The sequence below is a fragment of the Oppia nitens genome, unplaced genomic scaffold (assembly GCF_028296485.1).
Source record: "Oppia nitens isolate AA-2021 unplaced genomic scaffold, nextdenovo-longstitch-racon4-pilon3 scaffold11_pilon_pilon_pilon, whole genome shotgun sequence".
NCBI classification, from domain to species: Eukaryota; Metazoa; Arthropoda; class Arachnida; order Sarcoptiformes; family Oppiidae; genus Oppia; species Oppia nitens.
Window position 1 is genome coordinate 1,044,152 of NW_026533190.1, and position 21,404 is coordinate 1,065,555.

Below are 21,404 nucleotides of genomic sequence, written 5' to 3' on the forward strand. Positions count from 1 at the left end.
TTATTATTTAAATGTTAATATATTATATTCAATTTAATTTTAAATACCACATTTCTATCACCCCCACCTAACACCCTCATGCCCCTCTAGGATCCCCCATATGTATTTTATAGTCCAAATAAAACAATAGACAATGAGATAATATTGGATAAGGGAATGGATGCTGAATTGATTAAAATGATTGCTAAAAAATTAAACCTAACCTATCGGGTAATTGATTGTAACAATCATTATGGTCTAGAAATTGGCCCGGATAATTGGTCAGGTATTATTGGCATGGTACATAGAAGCGTATGTATGATTTATACTTTATATAAATATATATAATATTTTTTTTTCAATGATCAATGATTGATTATCTAATTGGACCTGGATATTCAATATTACATGATAAACCTAAATTAATCTATCAACTAATTAAAACAAATACTACCGGTAATTATTATGTACCCGAACAAAATGTCCAGGATACAAATTTAATATTATCGATGATCAATGTTGTTATTAATAAAGATTTTCAATATAAAAATCAAACCAAAAAATTGTTAGTAAATTATTTTTGTTGTTGTTGTATTAATTAATTAAAATTTTAATTTATTTATTAATCTATATAAAAAATAACAATAACCTAGGGTACATCAAATTATAGGTAGCGGTCTAATTGATCCATGGTCCAAATATATTTGGATACCACCAGTTGATTTGAAGCCAAAATTTATTCAATTAAAACTTACAAATTTTCAAACAATATTTCAAATTTACTCGGTTTTCATAGCAATTAGTCTAATAATATTTATATTTAAAATTTTTAAATTTTTTTTATCTTATTATATAAATTTTAAAAAATAATTTTTTTTTTGGTATAATTTGTAAATAATCATTAATATATACAATATATATTTATCATTGAAAGATACAAAATAAATTAATAAATATATTGATAGATCATAAGTTACAGCTAATAAAATATATTAAAATTGTAAATAAAATTAATATATAAACTTATTAAATTTATAAAAAATATTAAAATTTTAAAAATATCTATTTATATTTATTTATATTGTAAATTGAATAGAGTGATGAAATATATTTTAAATAGATATTCAATTTTATAAGTAATTAAATGTGTTAACAATAGAAATTTTTTTTTTTGTATTTAATAAATTAAGTTTCACAAAAAAATAAAAAAACAAAATTAATTAATAAAGTATATCTAAGATTTTTACATTATTGAAAATATATATAGAAAAATAATGGTAATAAATTATTTCTGGTATTTAAAAATAAATAATTAACTAAATAATGGGTAATTTTATTTAAAAATATTTTTTTAAAAAATTAAATAACAAATAAAATAATTATAAATAAAATTTAGGTCATATATCATTTATATATAATTGTATTTTAAAACTGTATATCTAGTATTTTAATATATTATGTAAAATAAATTGAAAAATAATGATCAAAAATTATTTCCATAATAATTGAACCAAATTTTACTAAAATTAGCCAGGTGTATAGTTGAAAAATTATTTTAAAATTTTCCAATTTTAATGAATCGATTTTAATAGATAAGTCTATGGGTTTCGGTTCCAGTATAGACTTACACCAATGGTTTATTAGTCCACTATATAGTGTTTGATGTATACTATAATTAAGTAAAATAAAGATTATTATATAATAATAAATAAAATATAAACATAAAACAATTATATAACAAGTATATAAATTATAATTAAGTTTATATTAATTAAATTAAGTTTTTATATTATAAGTATACTATAACAAACTAAATTAATTATAATTACTAAACATTAATTGTATTTTTTAAAAATATATAAATAAAAACTACAAATTAACCAAATAAAACTAAAAAATTTTGTTACATATTTTACAATATACAAAAAAAAATTAGATTATATAAAACAATTATTTTTATTAAACATAATTGACAAACATTTTGTTGAATTGCTTTTTATAAGTAAAATTTTTTTTGATAACCATACTGTTCATAGTTGTCAAAAAACTAATATCACCATCATCATTTATATCTGATTTAAGTAAATAATAATTTGTATTATTTGTTCTAGCTAATTCATATGATAATCTAGATCGTATATTGATTATCGAGTAGCCAGGTAAGTTTAAATAATCTATCATTGATTCGCGGCTTGAATAATAAATCGATCTAGTTGAGAAAATTTTTGCCAAATTTTTATCTGATTTCTTTGTAAAAAAAATTAAAAGTCATAATTTTTTTTAATTATAAAATTATAAATAAAATTTTATATATAGAGTTTTATTTTTTAACTAATTAAATTTTATATTTATATATATATAAAAATTATATAAATATTATATTTAAAAATTATATATAATTATTATATTTAAAAATTATATATAGTTATTATATTTAAAAATTATATATAATTATTATATTAAAAAATTATATAAATATTATATTTATAAATCATATAAATTATATAAATATTATTTTTTATACTTACAATAATCGTTTTAATTGTATAACTAGTTTTGCTATAAACTAACATAATTTTCTGATTAATTGCCGCATCGATTAAATTATCAATTGATTTGATTGCAATAAATTCGGGTATTGTTAGCATTGATAAAATATTACCCGAATAGGCTGACATAATTATCAGGCAACTAAATAACCAAATTGATATTATTAGTTTAATTAACCATGATGATAATTTTGATGATGATGATGATGATGAACTAGATACTATTTGTTGATTAAGTAATGATGAGATAAATAGCCAAACATTATTAAAATAATTATGATTATTATTAGTTTTAGTAAATATAAATGATACTACTATTAATGATAATATTAATAGTAGCCAAATGTATATGTCGGCTGCACTTTGATATTTGGGCCGCGCCGGAGGCGGGGGTGGGTGGTATAGGTAGATAGTACTTGATGTCTAGTATACATATGTAAAATATAGGACATCGCAAACTAAAGGTTAAAAAGTTATGAACTTTTAAAATTAAAAAAAAAATATTTTTTTTGCAAGACTTTTATTATTTTTTGAACATAACCTAACCTACCCTACCCTACCCTAACCTACCCTAACCTACCCTAACCTACCCTAACCTACCCTAACCTACCCTAACCTACCCTAACCTACCCTAACCTACCCTAACCTACCCTAACCTAACCTAACCTAAACTAAACTAAACTAAACTAAACTAAACTAAACTAAACTAAACTAAACTAAACTAAACTAACCTAACCTAACCTAACCTAACCTAACCTAAACTAAACTAAACTAAACTAAACTAAACTAAACTAAACAACTAAACTAAACTAAACTAAACTAAACTAAACTAAACTAAACTAAACTAAACTAAACTAAACTTAAACAAAACAAAACAAAACAAAACAAAACGAACAATTTAATATAAAGTAACCTAACAAAAATTTTTTTATTTAATAACTCAAATTACAATTTTTTTCTATACGACCTACGACCTACGTATAAGTCAACTACTATAACAACTAGCCTACTGAGGCTCTACAAAGAAAATATACTAAATTACTGCTATTTATATTTACTATATATTGAATTTTTTAATTAAAATTTTCATAACTCCTTAACCTTTTGTTTGCGATATCCTATATTTTATATATGTTTAGTAGACCTCAAGCACTATCTACCTATAGCCCCCACCCGCGCCTGCGGCGCGGCCCAAATATCAAAGTCCTGCCTATATGTCAAATATTTTTAATAAATCAACATTAAAATTAGGTTTGGGTACCGGTGCCGTAAATGTTATGGGTTCTAGTCTATACGGTATAGTATAGTCAATAACATGGGCTCTCTCGTAGTTCATACGGTTCCAACCGATAGCAATATCAGCATGCTAAAATTTAAAAAAAACATTAAAAATAATATTAATTAAAATAAATAAAAATTATAAAATAGTCATATATTTAATTGTATAAAATATATATATTGTTTAATAATACAAAAAATATAATTAATTATTAATTATTTAATTTTTTAGATCAGTGCAATAATAATAATTATCAATTATATTTTTATCAATATAATATACTAATATAATTAATTATTAATTAATTAATTTTTTGATCAGTGCAATAATACTAATTATCAATTATCTTTTTAAATATAGTATAGTAATACAATAAATATAATTAATTATTAATTTATGTGTTTGTTTGTTTGATCAGTGCAATAAAATTTATTATCAATTTTCTATAATTTAAATAAAATTAAATAAAAAATGATAATTAATTATYATCATCATCATCATACATTATTATGTACCATGCCAATAGTACCGGTCCAATTATCCGGGCCAATTTGTTGACCCCAATTGAAATCGGAATCCAATACACGATAAGTTAGATTTAATTTTTCGACAATTGTTTTCAATAGTAATACTTCAAAACCTTTATCCAATATTATCTCATTAGTATTATTAGTAGTATTATTATTCAATGAATTATTTTGATGATAAAATACAAATGGATGACACTATTGACGAAAAAAAAAATAATTTTTTAGTTTATAAATATTTAAAATAAAATATTTAATTAATTTTTTTTTAGTTATATTTAATTCAATTGCTTATTAAACTTACATTAATAGCGGCAACGTTAATGTGATTATCCATTTTTAGTAAATTTAATAATCAATTTAATACATATTTAGATATTTTATTAAATTAATAACTAAAAACTAAACACAACATTTTGGATATAAAGTATATAAACTAAATATATACAGTATATAAATTTATWTTATAAATTATAATAGTAAACATTTAAGTAAATTATATTTACTTAAATTTTATAKTTAATCAAACTAACAATAAAATTTTAATTAACTTTCTCTATTAGATATTGTATACATAAATACATTCAATTTACAATATTATTATGTAAATAATATAATATAAGCAATATTTTTAAATTATTATTATAAATTAAATTTTCTAACTTACTATTTACTGTACTTTAATATATTTGATATAACAATTGATTTAATAAATAATTTTATTTTATTTATATATATTTATATATTATAAAATTTGTTAACAATAGAAAAATAAAATTAATAAAAATATTAAGTTTATATTTTTAAATTTAATTAATTTTTTAATATATATAAAATAAAATATTAGTAATAAAATATGTTGTTTACTTAAACAAACAAAACACAAAAATAGTTAAACTAAAAATATATATTTATATAATTAAAACTATAATTTATATTAAAATTTTTAAAAACTGTTATAAATATGATATTTTTGGTTTATAAATTATATTTTATGTTACATTATTAGTATAATATATATACAGTATATATACATAGATAATTATTTTAATAATTAGTTTAATTTTATCAATAATTTAATCAATTTTTATAATTGATATATTGAAATAATTAAAACATATAACAAAAGCAATAGTTTAATTAAATACAAATAATTTTTTTAAAAAAAAAATTTAAGAGTTGTTAAAACTATTAAGTTTTTAATGTTTTTTTTAATATTAAAATAATTAAAATTTTTAAATACTTTTAAATTATATAACTTTATTATTATTATTAATTTACATAAACTATTGTTGAACTATTAGTTAGACACAAAACTAAACTATATATATATATATATATATATATATATATATATATTAATACTGTAGATGTATTAATTAGATTTTTAAAAAAATTATATATATTTTTATATATTTGTATTATTAATTTTTAATAATTTTTTTTAAAGTAAACTAATTTTTTATTTAAAAATCGGTAATCAATTATTGATATATCTGAAACTAATTGGTATTATTTTAATAAAAAACTTATTTAAATGAAAAAATTTATTTATTATTTATTTACTAAAACAAAATAATTAGATTATAATTTTTATATTATTTTTATATTTTCATTATATAATAATAAACTAAAATATTTTTTTAATCAGTATATTAATCAGTTATTTAGTTATTATATGTTTGTATCTATAGATGTCATACATTTTAGTACTGTATATAAAAATTATGTTTTAAAATTATATATTTATTTTACTAACTTTTATAAAAATTTTAAACATTAATACTATGATAACGACATCTATTAAGTKTAKTACTAATAAAATAATAATATTGTAATAATAAATGGATACTAAAAAAAAATGTTTTMAAAAAAATAATATTATTATTGMAACAGTTTTTAAATACAGTTTATAATATATAATGTTTATATAAATATATTAGTATTAAAAAAATAATTGTAAAAAACAGTGATAAATAAAACAAATCCATTTATAATATTATTATTAAAATAATAGACAATTTTTTTTATTTAAAATATTAATGTGTTGTAATAATGATAACATAATGTAAAATAATATTTAAAAATATTAATAATTAGAAAAGTTTTTTAAATGTTGTAATATTTTTTTTTTAAATATGTTATTTAATAAGTAATGCAAAAATAATTATATATATATATATATATATATATATGATATATAATTTTGTGTGAAAAAAAATCAAATAATATTTTTTTCTATCTATAAAAATATGTCGACAATTGATTTACTAAATAATTTTGATTTATGTACAAAAATACCCATTGGTTTGAAATATAAAATCAAATTAATTTCATACCGAAAACAAAGTCTACTGTTTGTTACCACTGATGACAATGTCTATGCATTGGGCGATACATCCAGTGGTATACGTGTTGCGGATCATAATAATCGGCTAAATGAACCACAATTTATAACCGAGTTATCGGGTAAGGGTTGCCTATGGTTTAGGTTTGCCGAAAAGTTTGCACTGTGTTTGACTGGTAATAATCAGATATATAGCTGGGGTTGTCAGCCAAACGGTAGGCACTGGATGGATGGTATGGGTCTATCAACACATCCAACAGATTATTATCCTAAACCTACCGGTGCTGATGATGATGAGGAGGAGGAAGAGGAGCCCGAGTATACTAAGCCATCAATTATTGAATTACCCGACAATGATATATGTATTACGGATATCCGATGCGGTAACTATCACTCGCTGGCCCTGACTAGTGATGGCCGGGTCTATGGATGGGGCGATAACCGGAGCGGACAGTGCGGTTGCGGACAACAAATAACAACTACTATTGATAGCCCGACTCGGGTTTTATTTCCCAAAAACATATTTATTACATCAATCTATTGCTATGAAAACACATCACTATCTCTAAGCAGTGATGGCCGGGTATATGCCTGGGGACGGGTAGCCAATGGACTGTATATTACACTAAATAAACCGGAATTAGTTAATGATTTATATAATATCAAAATGATTTCAAACTACAAAAGTTTTACATATTTTTTGTCAACTGATGGCAATCTATACGAAATGTTTGATATCATATGCTTTACGTTTACAAAACCGAAACTTATTTTAGCAAATGTTCGGGAAATTTACGAAAATTATGTTTTCAACATTTCATCAGATAATTACTATGAAATACAATATGAAAATTTAGATTTAAAACTTAAAAAACTATATTTTAGTAATTTTGTTGATTTGTTTGCTATTGAATGTCGTAAAACTGTCAAAACAGTAGATTTGTTGGTATATAATGAAAATTTTGGTCAAATTAAGGAAAGGGCTAATTATACGGTTAATATGTTTACTAAACAAAAACAGTTGGGTTCGGGTAGTTATGGACACGTAGTTCAAGTCGAGGACAAACAAACACGAGAGATATCGGCCATAAAAATCTTAGATAAAAGTAATTATTAGTTAATTATTAATTAATCATTAAAAAAAATAGTTTATATTTATTAGTATTTTCAAAATCTTAGATAAAAATAATTATTAAATAATTAATTATTAATTAATTATTATAAAAATTAGTTTATTTTTATTATTATTTTCAAAATCTTAGATAAAAATAATTATTAAATAATTAATTATTAATTAATTATTATAAAAATTAGTTTATTTTTATTATTATTTTCAAAATCTTAGATAAAAATAATTATTAATTAATTTATTATTAATTAATTATTATAAAAATTAGTTTATTTTTATTATTATTTTGATATATTTTTTTAAATAGTTTCAGACGACTATTTAGACTGCGATTTATTGGACGAAGCGATAAAAATGTTGAAATTACGGTCCGATTTTGTGGTCAACTATTACGACACGTGGTTTGAATCCAATATATTGCACATACATATGGAGTTATGTTCCCGTAGTCTCCGGGATATCATTAAACAAAAGGGACTGGTATTTGGTCGACAACAACCTACAGAAGCCATTGATTGTATTGAATATTACATTACTAGTCATATACTATTGGAAATCAGTGAATGTCTTCAATATCTGCATACACGTCGACCACCTATAATACACAGGGATTTGAAACCGGAAAACATACTCATCAACGATAGGCCAATAATTTACGACCGATTTGTTAAACTGTGTGACTTTGGTCTGTCCACTGAACACAACCGCTATGAAGTCGATCCCAGTTTACTAACTAATGATAATAATAATACTACTATTAATAACTCTATGGAAGTTACTATTGACAGTGAAGTCACTGATGGACAGGCATACAGTGGTTACAGTGGTAGACCAGTGCCGGTGATGGCTATTGAATCGGAAATGCATACCAACTATGCCGGTACTCGACATTATATGGCACCGGAGGTCAAGAGTCCAGTAGATAGAGTACCCTATAATGAAAAATCTGATATCTATAGCCTGGGTTTGATTGCTATGGAAATGTTTGATATACACAATGAAATTGATATGTAATTATTGTTATTACAGTATATAATAATATATAATATTTTTTTAAAAATATTTATTTATTTAATTTTTTATTTTACACATACACATACACATACACATACACATACACATACACATACACATACACATACACATACACATACACATACACATACACATACACATACACATACACATACACATACACATACACATACACATACACATACACATACACATACACAAACACATACACAAACACATACACATACACATACACATACACATACACATACACATACACATACACATACACAAACACATACACATACACATACACATACACATACACATACACATACACATACACATACACAAACACATACACATACACATACACATACACATACACATACACATACACATACACATACACATACACAAACACATACACATACACATACACATACACATACACATACACATACACATACACATACACATACACATACACACACACACACACACACACATACACATACACATACACATACACATACACATACACATACACATACACATACACATACACATACACATACACATATTTTTATAACATTATATTAATAAATAATGTTTTTTGTTTGTTTTGTTTTAACCTAGCTCATATTTGGCCAATCTATACTATGGCAATCACATTGAATGTCATATGGACTATATGATACAGTTATTGATGAAAATGACCAGGTACAAGTATCATAATCGACCCGCAATTGAACAATTAGTTATTGAATGTCGTCAATTGATAGTTGATAGAAATCATATGGATAGTTATTTTAATATAAATAGTAGTGAACATTTAATAATAAAAATGTTGCATGATAATAATAATAATATTAATCATGTATTAAATGTAATATTTGAAACAAAAATGCACCAAGCTAGAATGATGAATACGGTAATGCATAGAGATTTCTATGGTAATTATGAAAAGTTATCGCTTTTTTATAATCAGTCAAATTAGTTAATTATTTAGTTAATTAATTAATTAGTTAATATATATTTTACTATCATATATATACTATTATTAATTTATTTAATTTTATACAATTTGTACATATTTTAAAAAATAAATAAATATTATTACCGATAATACTATAAAGTTATAAATCTATTAGTTTGTAATTCAATACAGTATATGTATTATAAAATTAWTTTTATAAATAATACCTAATTTTATGTTTATAATAAAATGTTTATCTTTTTAAAATAAAATAAAATTGTATTGCAACATTTGTATAAAAAAAAACTAGAAATAAATAAATAATTATTACAATAATATTATAAATATAACAATTTTTTAAAAGTAATAAATACAGTTTAGTTTTGTGTCTATTAAATAGTAGTACAACTAGTTTTTTTTTGTTAAAAAATAAATAAATAATAATAAAGTTATAATTCAAAAGTATTTTTTTAAAGAAATAATCTCTTTTTTTGTTGGTTTCAAATCTAAATTTTCATAATGTATTTCATAGTAATTATCTGATGAAATGTTAACATAATTTTCGTAAATTTACGAAACATTTGCTAAAATTAGTCTCAGTTTTCTATAAACATAAAGAATAAAACTATTATAATTGTTATAACAAAAAAAAATTATAATTATTATGCTAGTATATAATAAAAATATTAATTAATTAATTTTGTTTAATATTATGTATTAAATTTTAATTCCATGGTTATATTGGTTTTAAATATTTTTATATCTAATTAATATTAGAAAATTTTTTAATTAATTAATATATAAAATATAAATTATTTTATACAATAATTTATTTTCAAAAAAAATATATTATTTTWATATAATAGTTTTCTAATATTATATAAAGTTAAATGAATAAATATAATAATTCAATTACACTATAAAAATAATGACAATATTATTATTTTTTAAAATTTTATTAATATAATTACTAAGCATATTAAAAAAATTAAATAAATTATACATTAAATAATTTATTAAATGATATAAGCATTTAACTATTTAATAATAAATATCATAGTTTTATATTTTAATAATAATAGATGTTTTTAATTAATTTGAATTAGTTTAAAAAATTAAAATTTTATATCATTATTATATTTGAACTATAACATATCAAAACTTAAATTTGAAAAATATAATAATATTTTTTTTTAATTAAAARCTTAATATAACCAACAAAATTAATWAAATGTCATCAACAAAATCATCGGCGATAAGGATCGGTATCTTAGGTGCCGGTAGTTCCGGTGCCGTCGCCTGTAAGTCATGTCTGGAGGAAGGCTTCGATGTTGTTGTCTATGAGAAAACCGGACAAACAGGTGGTCTCTGGCGATACCGTAAGGAGAAGGAAGAGGACAGTTGTGTTGTCGACGACAACAACGTCGATGGTATGGCCTCAGTGGCCAAAAGTACTATTATTAATACTAGTAAAGAAATGCAGGCCTACAGTGACTGTCCACCGCCGGCCGACTTTCCTAACTTTATGCACAATAAAAAATTGGTTAGTATTTTATAATAAGTATATATAAATAAATAAAATTTTTATTTTTTAATTAAATGAAAATAATTAATACTAAATAATTTAATATTTAAATTTGTTTTTTAAAATCTATATATACCATATATATATTAATTTTATATTTTTAAATTAATTAAACAAAAATAATTATTTTTCTTTATATTTATTAGTTTTTAGACTACTTTATATTTAATTAAATGAAAATAATTTAAACTAAATAATTAATTATTAAAATTTAAAAAAAAAATCTTTATTAACTTTATTATTTAAATTTAATATAATTATTAGTTAGTTAGCTAATCTTATAATTAGTTTTATTTTAAAATTTTAATTATTAAATTTTATTTATTTTTTAAATAATGTATTTAAAACACTATATTGAATATTCAATTATAATCCAATAATTATTATATATAATATTATAACATAAATAAGTCCCAAAAAATAAAATAATAATAATTATGTTTAATATATTTATTTAATAGATTCAATACTTTGATAGATATAATCAAACATTTGATTTTCAACGATACATACGATTCAGACACGATGTACTCAATGTAGAGCCCAATGATGACTATGATAGCACCGGGCGCTGGAAGATAACGGTTCGCAACAATAATACCAACTGTTTGACTGTTGAAGTGTTTGACGGTGTAATGGTATGTACCGGTCAGTACAGTAGGCCATCGATACCCGAATTCAAAGATCAACATCTATTCAATGGTCGTATATCTCATACACATACATACAAAACACCCGACGAGTATGCAAACAAACGGGTAGTTGTTGTAGGTGTGGGCAATTCGGGCTGTTTGTCTACTGTGGCTTCTCAGGTACGCTAGAAAAAAAAATCAATTTAAATTTACCGTAAAATCGTGTTTTATTTCCCATATGGAATTCAAATAAATAAAACTTTTTCATACATTAAAAAACTCGCATTTTTTACCACCCCTTATAAATTAAACGAGTCAGTGGGGGTAAAACAAATTTGGGGAAATAGGGAACTGAAATAACCGATAATTAATAGTAATCTATTAAAACAGGTATATTTAGATATTAACGGTAATTAATTAATTAGTTATAACAGTTTTTTTAAAAAAAATAATTGACATTTATATAAATATATATTTTATATATTATAAATCGATAAATAGATAGCATATTCAAAGGGGATGGGGGTTGAAACAACTAGAGACGTCCAAATACAATGGGGTTGTGAAATTTTGAAAATATATTTTTAAAAAAAAATAGGGGTTGTAAAAATATTATTCAAAGTAAAAAACGTGTACATATGGGAGAGAAAACACAATTTAGCGGTAGTTTTAATATAATAATAATAATAATAATAATAATACAAAATTATTATTATATTTATTTATAGACATATCTATCGACCCGTTCCGGTACTTGGATTGCCTACAGATTGGGTCCAAATGGTAGACCAAGGGATATATGTATGAGCACTCGTTTCAATAGATTTCTATTAAATCTATTGCCAATGAGTTGGAAATATACATTACTGGAAAATAAACTAAACAAAGTAGTCGATCACGATTACTATCAACTAAAATCTAAGCACCGGGCGTATACAAATCATCTAATGGTCAACGATATACTACCTAATCGTATACTATCGGGTAGTGTTATAGTTAAGTCGGATATTCAACAGTTTACCGAAAATGGTGTCATATTTTATGGTTTGTCACCTATTATATTAAAATTTTATTTTTATATAAAAAAAATTATATTTTAATTAATTATTTTATTTATTTATTTTTTTATTATTTTATTTATTTAATTTATTATTATTTAATTTATTTATTTTATTAATATTTAATTTATTTATTTTATTAATTATTTTTTTGAACACCAATTAACTACAGGCGATAAACAGGAAACACTGTGCGATGCAGTAGTATTGGCCACTGGCTATCAACAGTCGCTTGAGTTTCCATTTATATCCAATGCTCAGCTCATACCTACCGATCGATTAGATCTCTATAAGTATGTATTTGTACCGAAACTCACGCATCCAAAAACACTGGCCTTTATCGGTTTCATACAACTCATTGGTCCACATATTTCATTTGCCGAACTTCAATGTCGATGGTTTGTCCGATTGATGGCCAATAAATTGTCGCTACCGTCCTGTCAGTCGATGTTGGCTAACTGTGCTGACAGAAAACGTCGTCTACAAAACAGTAATAGCTATCAATCAGCTATTAAAGTCGATTGGTTAGGTTATATAGACGATTTGGCCGCACAGTTAGGTTGTAAACCTAACCTATGGTCCTATTTTTTTGCTTGACCCAAAACTATGGCAAGCACTGGTATTTGGTCCCTGTTCTCCATATCAATATCGACTGATTGGTTAGCATTTTTGTTTAACTTTAAATTATATTACTTATATAAACTAATTATTTTTTTTTTATTTTGATGGGTTAGGACCTCATTCATGGTCAGGTGCCCGACAGGCCTTACTAACCATTAATGATCGTATTGAACAACCGTTAAAAACCAGACACCAGAAGCCCATAATAATARCMAAAAAACACTATTTATTGTTTGGAGGACTGGAACTAAGCAGCACCGGGATGTTATTTGCTGCTATTATTAATTTAATTATTGGAATTTTCATATATTATATTTTTATTTTATAGATAAAATTGTTTTAATTAATTTAAATATTATTTTTAATATAAAACTCTTATAATTGTTATCTAATATAACAAATATAAAAATATTAATTAATTAATTTTGTTTACTATTGTGTTTTAAATTTTAACTCATGGATTATATTGGTTTCAAATATTTTGTTTATAATTATTATTAGTTAATAAATTTAAATAATATTAAAAAATAACAATTATATTAAAATAATACATTTAAAAAAAATAAATTATTGTTTATTTTTTTGGTATAAAAATATTAGTAMTATATATAATAATTTATATATTTWTATATTAATTAATTAAAAATTAAGTTATTTATTAAAAAAAAATTAAAGCAATAAATATAACAATTCAATTACACAATAAATATAATGATAATATTTATTTTTTTTAATTGTTTTAATATATAATTACTAAGCATATTATGAAAAATTGAATAAAATATTTATTAAATGATATAAGCAACTATTTAATCATAATTATCATAGTTTTATATTTTAGTAATAATAATAAATATTATATTAATTAGTTAGAAAATTAAAACTTTATATCTATTTAATCATAATTATCATAGTTTTATATTTTAGTATTTATAATAATAATAATAATAAGTTAAAATATGAAATAATATTTTGCTAAAATTTTCAACAATTAATTAATTACTAATACTACTAATACTATTAGTAGTAGTAGTAGTAGTAGTAATAGTAAATAAATTTTTATACAATAACAACAAAATCAAAACTAAAATTATTAATTAATTAATTTTGTTTAATATTATGAATTATGAACTTTCAATTCATGGGTTATATTGGTTTCAAATATTTTTGTTTCAAATTATTATTATTCAATAATTTTATATAATATTAAAAAAAAACTATTATATTAAAATAATATATATTCTTAAAAAAAATAACTTATTATTTATTTATTTTTTGTTTGTTTAGTATAGTTATTTAAACTGTACGCTTTTACGTCAATATAATTACTAAGCATATATACTGTATATAATATAATAGTTTGTAATAAAAATTATAGATATTGATTTAATAAGCAGTTATTTAATAATTAAAAATAATTTATTAAACATTAGTTATTATACAGTATTAAAAAAAATATAATTATATAATAATAACTTAAAAGATAGGAAATGATATTTTCCTGAAATATTTACAACAATTAATATATTACTACTAGTAGTAGTAGTTAGTAGTAATAATAGTAAATAAATTGTTATACAATAACTATAACAAAAAAAAAACTAAAATTTGAAARATATAATATATATATTTATTTTAAATTTTAAAACCTAATTAWATATTAATATAACCGACCAAAAAAAAAAAATAATAATTAAATGTCATCAACAAAATCATTGGGAATAAGGATCGGTATCTTAGGTGCCGGTAGTTCCGGTGCCGTCGCCTGTAAGTCGTGTCTGGAGGAAGGCTTCGATGTTGTTGTCTACGAGAAAACCGGACAAACGGGTGGTCTCTGGCGATACCATGAAAAGCAGGATAAGGAGGAAGAGGACAGTTGTGTTGTCGACGACGCCGACAACGACGATGGTTTGGGATCAGTGGCCAAAAATACTATTATTAACAGTAGTAAAGAAATGCAGGCCTACAGTGACTGTCCACCGCCGGCCGACTTTCCTAACTATATGCACAATACAAAATTGGTTAGTATTTTATATGTCTATATAAAATAAATAAAGTTTTTTTATTTTTATTTTTTTAATTAAATGAAAATAATTTATAATCTAATATAATTATTAGTTAGCTAGATAATCTTTTAATTAGTTATTAAATTTTATTTTTTTAAATAATGTATTTAAAAAACAGTATATTACTAATTATAATAAATTCTAATAATTATTTGTTTATTATTTATTTTTTTTAAATATGAAAAGTTATTTTCTAACAACTAATAGTTTTATTTATTTGTTTTTTTTATTATTGATTAATTAAATCTAGTATTATATCTGAATATAATAATATAAATAAGTCCCCAAAAAAATTTATATTAAATTATTCAAACAGATTCAATACTTTGATGGATATAATCAAACATTTGATTTTCAACGATACATACGATTCAGACACGATGTACTCAATGTAGAGCCCAATGACGACTATGATAGGACCGGGCGCTGGAAGATAACCGTCCGAAACAACAATACTAACTGTTTGACTGTTGAAGTGTTTGACGGTGTAATGGTATGTACCGGTCAGTACAGTAGGCCATCGATACCGACAATCAAAGATCAACATCTGTTCAATGGACGTATATCTCATACACATTCATACAAAACACCCGATGAGTATGCAAACAAACGGGTAGTTGTTGTAGGTGTGGGCAATTCGGGCGGCGATGTGGCCGTAGAGTTGTCTACTGTGGCTTCTCAGGTGCGCTAAAAAAAACATATTAATTTTGTTTTCAAATTTAATTTTATTATTATAATAAATATATAAATATATAGACATATCTATCGACCCGTACCGGTACGTGGATTGTCTACAGATTGGGTCCAAATGGTAGACCAATGGACACATGTATGGGCAGTCGATTCAATAGTTTTCTACTAAATCTATTGCCCGTGAATTGGAAATATAGACTAATGGAAAATAAACTCAACAAGGTAGTCGATCACGATTTCTATAAATTAAAGCCCAAGCACCGGGCGTTTACCCATCATCTGATGGTCAACGATACGCTACCTAATCGTATACTATCGGGTAGTGTTATAGTTAAGTCTGATGTCCAACAGTTTACCGAAAACGGTGTAATATTTCATGGTTTGTCACCTATTATATAGATTTAAAAAAATATATTTATATATTTATAAATTTATGATTTTTGAACACCAATTAACTACAGGCGATAAACAGGAAACACTGTGCGATGCGGTAGTATTGGCCACTGGCTATCAACAGTCGCTTGAGTTTCCATTTATATCCAATCGTCAGCTCATACCTACCGATCGATTAGATCTCTATAAGTATGTATTTGTACCGAAACTCATGCATCCGAAAACACTGGCCTTTATTGGTTTCATACAACTAAATGGTTCGCATATTTCAATTGCCGAACTTCAATGTCGATGGTTTGTCCAATTGATGGCCAATAAACTGTCGCTACCGTCCAGTGAGACAATGCTGGCCAACATTACCAAACAAAAATGCCGTCTACAGCACAGGTATGACAATCAATCAGCTATTAAAGTTGATTGGTTAGCTTATATAGAAGATTTAGCCGCACAGTTAGGTGTTAAGCCTAAACTTTGGTCATATTTTTTGACTGACCCAAAACTATGGCGAGCACTGCTATTTGGTCCCTGTGCTCCCTATCAATATCGATTGAATGGTTGGTTAGATTTTGTTTTATTATATAAACTAATATATAATTACTTTCTATAAACCAAACTAATTATTTATAAACTATTTATTATTTATTATTTATTATTTTTGAATGATTAGGACCTCATTCATGGTCAGGTGCCCGACAGGCCTTACTGACCATCAATGATCGTATTGAACAACCGTTAAAAACCAGACACCAGAAGCCCTTAATAGTAATAGCAAAAAATAACTATTTATTGTTTGGACGGTTAGATTTAAGCAGCACCGGGATGTTATTTTCAACTATTATTGGTTTAATTATTGCAATTATTTTTTTGTATATTATATCAATTTTTTTTTGTTTTATAGATAAAATTGTATTTTTTAATTAATTAAAAACACACACATATATACAGTACATAAAATTACATACATATTATTATTATTATTGATATGTAATGTAATAAATAATACATATTTGATTAATATTATTATTAATAATATAATTTTTTTTAAATTTTCAATTAAAAATATATTTATATTAGTATTAAATATAAATCCTTGAAATTGCTATAAAAAATAAATATATATTTATTTTATATATATTTATATATATAAATCTTGTTTATAAATAATATATTCAAAACACATTTTATCCATATAACTAATTAAAAAAATATTATATTGTTATGGATATAATGTTAACAACAAAAATGCATAATATTTATAAAGTATATATATATATATATATTTATTTATTTATTTAAATAATAAAAATATTAGCAAAATTTATATTGATGTTATCATACATTTTATTTATTTTTTTTAACATTTCACATATAATTTTTTAATATTACCACAAATATAGCATATAATTATATAATAATAATTATTTAAATTAATTTTTCAAATAACAAATTTATTTGTTGTTCATAGTATTACTAAGATTTAAAAAAAAAATTAAATAATTTTTAAAAACACTATTAAAATATTATTATAATTTAACAAAATTATTGCTTAATTTTTTAAAACAGGTTTAACTTTTACAACATACGTAAAAATCTAAAATAAATAAATATTTAATAATTTTAAATACATTAACATTTTTATATTACTTGATTTTACTCAATTTTATTTATGTAAATTAATAATTAAATAAATAAATATGTGTTATTAATGATTTATTGAATAATATTTTTTAAAAAAATATTTAAATAAATATAATTGTTATTAAAAAAATTTAATGTAATATTATATAATGTAAAATTTTGTATGTTTTATGATTTTAATTGTAGATTTAATTTAATTAGTTATAGAATTAAAATATTATTAATATTATTAATAATAAAACGATTTATAACTAATTAAAAAAATAAAAGAGTTATTATACAGTATTATTAAAATAAGTTTCAAAAATAATAATAAATTTGCTAAAATTTTCAACAATTAATATTAGTTAATATTACTAGTAGTAGTAGTAGTAGTAATAGTAAATAAATTGTTATACAATAACAACAAAATCAAAACTAAAATTTTGAAATAATATAATAATATTTTTTTTAATAATTATATTAATATAAGCGACAAACATAAAAAAATTTAATTAAATGTCATCAACAAAATCATCGGTTATAAGGATCGGTATCTTAGGTGCCGGTAGTTCGGGTGCCGTCGCCTGTAAGTCATGTCTGGAGGAAGGCTTCGATGTTGTTGTCTATGAGAAAACCGGACAAACAGGTGGTCTCTGGCGATATTGTGAGGAGAAGGAGGGGGAGGTAGAAGAGGACAGTTGTGTTGTCGACAACATCGACGGTTTGGGATCAGTGGCCAAAAGTACTGTTATTAATACTAGTAAAGAAATGCAGGCCTACAGTGACTGTCCACCGCCGGCCGACTTTCCTAACTTTATGCACAATAAAAAATTGGTTAGTATTTTATGACTATTTTTTTATTTATTAGTTATAAAGTTTTTTATATTTTTTTTAATTAAATGAAAATAATTTTTACTAAATAATTAATTATTTATTTTTTTTAAATCTTTATTATTATTATTATAAATTAAAATTTTGTTATAATACTTCATTGTTATTAATATAAATTACAATATATTATTAATTATAATAAATTTAGTAAATTTTCTAATAAATAATAGTTTTATTTATTTATTTTTATTATTATAAGATTATTATATCCAATATACTTGATATATATATATATATATACTTTAATTTTATATTTTTAATTAATTATAATTAAACAATAATAATAATTATGATAATTTTTTTTAAAAATAAAATTTATTTTTCTCTATTATTCATAAATAATATTTTAAGTATTTAATTTATAATTATTAGTTACTTTTAAAGTTATTTTATTTTTCATTATTATTAAATTTTATTTTTAAATTTTATTATATATATCATATTTTATTAATAAGTATAGTTTATTATATTAAATTTAAATAATTTTTGAATTTAATTATTAATAGTAGTTTCTATTAAGTAATGGATTTTATTTATTTTTTATTTATTGTTTTCATATATACAGTATAAGTCCTAAAAATATATAATAATTTTATAAACTAATTGTTTGTTTTGATTTTTAGATTCAATACTTTGATGGCTATAATCAAACATTTGATTTTCAACGATACGTACGATTCAGACACGATGTACTCAATGTAGAGCCCAATGACGACTATGATAGGACCGGGCGCTGGAAGATAACCGTCCGAAACAACAATACTAACTGTCTGACTGTCGAAGTGTTTGACGGTGTAATGGTATGTACCGGTCAGTACAGTAGGCCATTGATACCGACAATCAAAGATCAACATCTATTCAATGGCCGTATATCTCATACACATACATACAAAATACCCGATGAGTATGCAAACAAACGGGTAGTTGTTGTAGGTGTGGGCAATTCAGGCGGTGATGTGACCGTAGAGTTGTCTACTGTGGCTTCTCAGGTGCGCTAAAAAAACATTTTAATTTCCAAAATAATTTAAATACATATCCTAAAAATATTAATTAATTTTATTATTATTATTWTATTTATAGACATATCTATCGACCCGTTCCGGTACGTGGATTGCCTACAGAGTGGGTCCAAATGGTAGACCAATGGACACATGTAAGGCCAGTCGTTTCAATAATTTTCTACTAAATCTATTGCCTATGAATTGGAGATATAATCTACTAGAAAATAAACTAAACAAGGTAGTCGATCACGATTACTATCAATTAAGGCCTAAGCACCGGGCGTTTACCCGGCACCTGATGGTCAACGATATGCTAATCGTATACYATCGGGTAGTGTTATAGTTAAGTCGGATATCCAACAGTTTACCGAAAACGGTGTAATATTTAATGGTTTGTCACCTATTATATAGAAGTTTTATTTTTATCTCTAAAAAATTATTTTTATTTTATTTATTTTCTTATTATTTATATTTTATTTTCTTATTATTTATATTTTATTTATATTTTATTTATATTTTATTTATTTATTATATTATTATTTTCTTATTATTAATATTTTATTTATTTATTTTATATGTTATTTTTTGGACACCAATTAACTACAGGCGATAAACAGGAAACACTGTGCGATGCGGTAGTATTGGCCACTGGCTATCAACAGTCGCTTGAGTTTCCATTTATATCYAACCCTCAGCTGCCCATACCTACCGATCGATTAGATCTCTATAAGTATGTATTTGTACCGAAACTCCTGCATCCAAAATCACTGGCCTTTATTGGTTACATACAAGTAATCGGTTCTCATCTGACTATTTCCGAACTTCAATGTCGATGGTTTGTCCGATTGATGGCCAATAAATTGTCGCTACCGTCCAGTCAGTCAATGTTGGCTAACTGTGCTGACCAAAAGTGTCGCCAACAGCACAGATACTCGGACGGCAACGATAGTCCAGGCCATCCAAAACAAACCACTATTAAAGTTGATTATATTAAATGGTTGGACTATATGGACGATTTGGCCGTACAGTTAGGTGTTAAGC

The 21,404-nt window shown here is 23.1% G+C and overlaps 1 pseudogene; it reads left to right on the plus strand.

Moving 5' to 3' along the window:
• Positions 1 to 11,034: 11,034 nt before the first annotated feature.
• On the plus strand, positions 11,035 to 14,991 carry LOC128953343 (flavin-containing monooxygenase 5-like; annotated as a pseudogene).
• The last annotated feature ends 6,413 nt before the right edge of the window (positions 14,992 to 21,404 follow it).